Raw genomic sequence first — 6074 nt, forward strand, 5'->3', positions numbered from 1 at the left:
AAAAAAAAAAAAAAAAAATATATATATATATATATGTATATATATATATATAACAGTTTATTATGTTATTATTACTCTTTATATGGTATCTCTACAAAATTAATATCTGGGTACGTCCCTCCAGCCATAAGGGCATATTGTTTCAGGCTCCCTGTACAGGACTTAAGCCAACACATCTGTTGCTTACTTACCAAGTATGAGCATCAGTTATAGACCCCATGTTTAGAGAACCCACAGACCATGTTTCCTACCTGGTCTTGGTGATTTTAACACATACTTCTCTGTGTTCTTGTCTGTACATGGTTTTCCTTCCTAAAAGTTTCTCTGACATTATTAAAATCCTCACTCTTTCTACTCTGGCTGCCTTTTTTAACCTCTAAGAACCTGGAAACAACTTGGTAAGGGGTTGGCATACTATGGCCCGTCAGCCAAATCGGACTTGCTTCCTGTTTTTGTACATCCTATGAGCTTAGAATATTGTTTCTATATATTTATATGGTTGAAAAATCAAAGAATAATATTTTATGATATGTAAAATTATAGGAAATTCAAGTTTTAATCCTGTAAGTTCACTTTTGTGAACTTAGGAGGGAAGGGGCAATCTGTAAGGGCGGCCTATCCAAGTAGAATTGTGTTCTGCCTCCTATCTACTGCTGCGTGAGGGGATTACAGCCAATCAGAGTATCCCTAAGAGGATGGTGAAACAAACTGTAGCACAGGCTCAGACCTCGAGGGCCTCAAGAAGCTAGCTCAGGGTTACACACTCTCAAATCTCAGGAAGGAGTTTTTCAGGCAGTGTTTCATGTCTGCTGAGTTAGGGAATGTGTTACTCTGCCGGAGTATAACTTTTTTACAGATCATTAAATAAAGGTGTATATGTCTCATTGTTAAAAAAAAATGTTACAGAGATTTACATTTTATGTTTAAGCCTATGATCCATTTTGTGTGAATTTTGGTGAAATGTGTAAAGTCTGTGTCTAGGACCTTTCATTCTCTGTTTTTGCATATCAATATCAAATTTTTCTCGAACCATTTGTTAAAATGCCTATTCTTTCTCTGTTTAATGGTCTTTATGCCTGTGTCAATAATCAGCTGATTTATATTTGTGCAAATCCATTCCTGGACTCTCTATTCTGTTCCACTGATCTATGCATCTTTTGCTAATACAATACTGCCTTAATTACTGTAGCTTTACAATAAGTCTTGAAATTGATAGTGTGAGTCCTCCAATGCTGATCTTTTTCACTCCTGTGTTGGCTATTTTAGTTTCTTTGCCTTTCCATATAAAATTTGGAATTATCAATATCAACAAAAGAGCTTGCCAGTATTTTAATTTGGATTATTTTGAATCTATAGATCAAGTTCAGAAGCATTGGCATTTCAACAATATTGAGTCTTCTAATCTATGAATACAGAATAGCTCTTCATTTATTTAGATCTTTTTTGATGACTTCAATACATGTTTTATAGTTTTCTGCCTACAGATCTTGTACATATTTTGTTAGATTTATACCCATGAAATTTAATTTTTTGTTGTTATTGTGAATTGTATTTTTGGACAATTAAACACATTTTTATGCAAACCATCATGTCCCCTGTAAAGAAAGATATTTATCATTTCATATTCCCATCTGTATACGTGTTCTTTTCTTTTCTTGTATTATTGAACTTAATAGGACTTCTAGTATAATATTGAATAAACATGGTAATAGAAGATATCCTTGGAGTTTAGAGGGTGGAAAACATCCTGTCTCTCACCATTAAGTATTATGTTAGCTGTTGGTCTCTCATAGATGTTTTTATAATGTTGAGAAAGTTCCTCTTTATTCCTAGTTTGTTTTATCATGAATTGGAGCTGTACTTTGCATCAATTGATGTGATCATATGATTTTTCTATTTAGCCTGTTGATATACTGTATTACATTAATTGATTTTCAGATATTGAACCAGCCTTGCATACCTGGAATAAAGTAACTTATTTATTTATTTATTTTTTTTCCGGTACGCGGGCCTCTCACTGCCGTGGCCTCTCCCGTTGTGGAGCACAGGCTCCGGATGCGCAGGCCCAGCGGCCATGGCCCACGGGCCCAGCCGCTCCGCGGCATGTGGGATCTTCCCGAACTGGGTCACGAACCCGTGTCCCCTGCATCGGCAGGCAGACTCTCAACCACTGAGCCACCAGGGAAGCCCAGTAATTTATTTTTAAGAGTTTGAAACTAACTGCACATTCTTACATTTATACCTATTAAAGTTAATTTTATTAAAAGCCTAAATCTCTAAAATGTCTTAGTTCTTTATACATTTTTTCTATTAAATGAATGTCACATCTCATATAGCTTCATGTACATGTCCTCTATATCCTACTAAGTTATGATGAATAGGAGAGAAGCTAGGAAGAACTTGGATCCCATGTCCAAAAATTCTTCTTCAAGATGAGATCAGTTAGCAGGATTTTTTCTTCTTTTCTTGGGGTATATTTGTCACTTGTTAGGGGTGTGAACATAGATAAGAATTTTATCCCATCTAAACTTCAATACATGTAAAAATATATTGGGGACATATTAAGGGTTGTATTAATAGTAATTGCTAATACTAATACCTATAAATCAGATTCTAATTTTTTAATAGTTCTTGAACGTACCCGCGCAACCTACACACAGACTTTGTTTGCTTTATTCACAATGATACACAAATAGAACTTTACAATCTTTAAAGTCACAATGCACTTTCTAGATAATTCCTTTTATCTCTCAATAAAGGAAATAAGATTAACCTTGTAGGATGTATTCCTTAGAATGCTTATGAATCCTTATGAACTTTGCACCTCTGGCTTCCTATTTAATGTTTTCCAAACTATCTCTTTGATAATCTATATCTAGGACTGAAGTTAAACTCACCAGTCTAATGAGTTCAACATGTCCTTTTACAGGAGAAAGTTTTATATGTTCACATCTTTTGAGTTTTTGAACATTGGCTGCTAACAATTTGCTGAATCTGCTATGATGAATCAAGGAGAGAATTTTGTAAAGAAATTTTTTTTTTTTTTTTTTTTGCGGTATGCGGGCCTCTCACTGTTTTGGCCTCTCCCGTTACAGAGCACAGGCTCCAGATGCGCAGGCTTAGGGGCCATGGCTCACGGGGCTAGCCGCTCCGCGGCATGTGGGATCTTCCCGGACCGGGGCACGAACCCGTGTCCCCTGCATCGGCAGGCAGACTCTCAACCACTGTGCCACCAGGGAAGCCCAGGAAATTTTTATTATTAATGGTATATGCATTATATGAGAGGGGCCATCTCAGATGCCAGGCAAGAAATTAGTAGAACATTTCTCTCTTTTAAATGTATCCATTATTCTTGCAGAAGGATCACTGTTATTTTTACTGATAGAACATTCAAGGGATCATTAAAATTACTGGACAGGGTAGATAAAGATTCTAATGTTTAAGCTTTATTAACCTTTCCTCTTCTCCATCCCTTGAGAAATCAAACTATATAGTTGAACATGTACTGTTTTACTATTGATTATTATCACTGCAATAAAATTGTCTTTTATTTCAGATTCATGGTCAAAAAATTAACTAGTTTTTTTCTTTTCTTACTCTGCATGTTCAAGTCTCCTATGGGATGCTTTGTCTTTTGCCTGTCATTCTCAAAGCAGTCAGCCAGTGGCCCAGGCCAGAACTTAACCACTATCTTCTATTTCAGATTGCATCAAGGACAATACAAAATACTTTGATTTTTCAATCCAAAAGAGTCATATTGGTAATATGGTACTTGTTTGCTAACTAATAAATTATTCTGCATCTCAAACCATGTGGCCTGGAAGACAAGAAATCTCCAAGAACAATGAGGGCAAAGGGGTTCACACACATAGCAACGAAATTTGTATGTCATTCTGCTTGTATGGATTTCAGTCTGTGGTGTTTTCAATTTGAAACTGAGTATTTTAAAAAATAAATTAAATCAAAAATTTGAAAAAAAAATGATATAATTGCATATAATTGTTTGCATCAAAAATTTATCAGAATAACTGTGATGTGGAATATGCAAATGCCCCCATATGTTGCTATTTAAATTAATGTATTTTGAAGAAAAAAAATACAGACAACACACATACACACATTATATATGGAGGAATAGAGAGAGATTTATCACCTTGTTATCCATTCCGTGCTGAAATAGTATCCTTATTCTGTCATATTTTTTGAGGGTAAACACTTAAAGAATAGGAATTAAAAAAAGGTTGTGATTTTCCTTCCCTCAGTACAAACTCCTTGTAACTATGTTTGTTCGGGGAGGTAATGTGTGAAACGTTTAAGATTTGAAGTTTAGAACATTTTTTTGTTTAATCTGCCACTGTTTTAAGCATAGACAAAGGATTTAAGCCATTTGCACGAAATTGTGTCCAATATACTATATCTTTAGTACAAAAGTCCCATTTTTGTTCACTTAATATGCCCAGCCAGTCACCAAGCTGCACTTGGTATCTATAAAATGCTGGTTCTTGTCAATTTTAGCTTCTTTGTCAGAGGAAAAATCACTATTTTCTTTTTTTAAGTCTAGAAGCCATTTTGGCATACTTGTAATCTAATGCCATTTATCTACTCCTATATATCTGAAAATAAGAAATTACAGAGGAAAGCCTCTCCAAGCATCCCACTCCATCGGACTCCTAGTCCTAAGCAAACCTTGTAGTCTCCACTCTGCCAAAAGTTATCCTTTAAGGCTGAATTCCAATTTCCCAATTCATTTATGCAGTATTCTCTCATTGTATGTTTGTCTTATTTATTTTTATGAGTTGGTGGAACCTGAAAGTTGTACCACAATTGCTTCACATTTCCTCAATCTAACTAAAATTTCCTTTTTCTTTACTTATCTTAGTCATCACCCTGGCAATAAACCTGAAACTCCGTCACTGTCAGGATTCTTTGATGAACGGCTACAGTAATATGGATTGTAAAATAGATTCTCTACAACCTCTAGATTCCACCAATAACTATGTAGTCATATGCTTAAAGTCTCATGCCTAGAAATTTAATCATCTCTCTTTCCAATCTGTAGGGAAGGATACTGGGATACTTTGAGCACACCTAGATCCATCTCCATTGTCAGGAATATGGAGAAGCCAGACAATAAGTGAGAAACTGCTAAAATGATCACATGTCCATATACATGTGGAAGAAGAAACTTTTATAAGCCCTATATAATTTCCTGTGATATTATTCAACATTTAAATTTCCTTTAGGTGCAAAGAATTGGACTAATTGTAATCCTTGGTTTTTGACAGCTTCTCATCTTTTTTCCCTTGAAATACCTTACTGTTGATTTTTTTTCTTTCCTTTATTATTTTCTTCACATTCATTGTGTTGGGAATTTCCAAGACCATCCTTATGTTTGATGGTTCACTAGGAAGACTCACAGGACTCAGCCTACAGTTGTACTCTTCATTATGATTTATACCAGCAAAAGATGCAAAGCAGGGCTTCCCTGGTGGCGCAGTGGTTGAGAGTCCGCCTGCCGATGCAGGGGGCGCGGGTTCGTGCCCCGGTCCAGGAGGATCCCACATGCCGTGGAGCGGCTGGGCCCGTGAGCCATGGCCGCTGAGCCTGCAGGTCCGGAGCCTGTGCTCCGCAACGGGAGAGGCCACAACAGTGAGAGGCCCGCATACCGCAAAAAAACAAAAAAACAAAACAAAACAAAAAAGATGCAAAGCAAAATCAACAAAGGGAAAAATACATAAAGAGAACCCCAGAAAAAATTAAGTGTAAGTTTCCAAGGGTTTTCTCCTGTAGAGTCACACCAGATGTGTTTAATTTTCCCAGCATCAAATTGTGACAGTACGTGTGAAATATCATTTAACAGGGAAGGTCATTAGAGACTCAAAACCTAAAGTTCTTATGGGGGCTTGTCACATAGGCATGATCAGCCTAATATGTACCAAAATCCAAATTTTCAGAAAAAAAAGCAGGTGTTCCCCATAAAGCACATTGTTTGCCCAGTCTAGGCACAGTGAGCTGCTCTTACCATTTAGGGAATTATTTCTTTTATCAATGTAGGGAACTATTTACCATTCCTG

This window comes from Lipotes vexillifer, unplaced genomic scaffold, assembly GCF_000442215.2.
Source record: "Lipotes vexillifer unplaced genomic scaffold, Lipotes_vexillifer_v1.1 scaffold527, whole genome shotgun sequence".
NCBI lineage: Eukaryota > Metazoa > Chordata > Mammalia > Artiodactyla > Lipotidae > Lipotes > Lipotes vexillifer.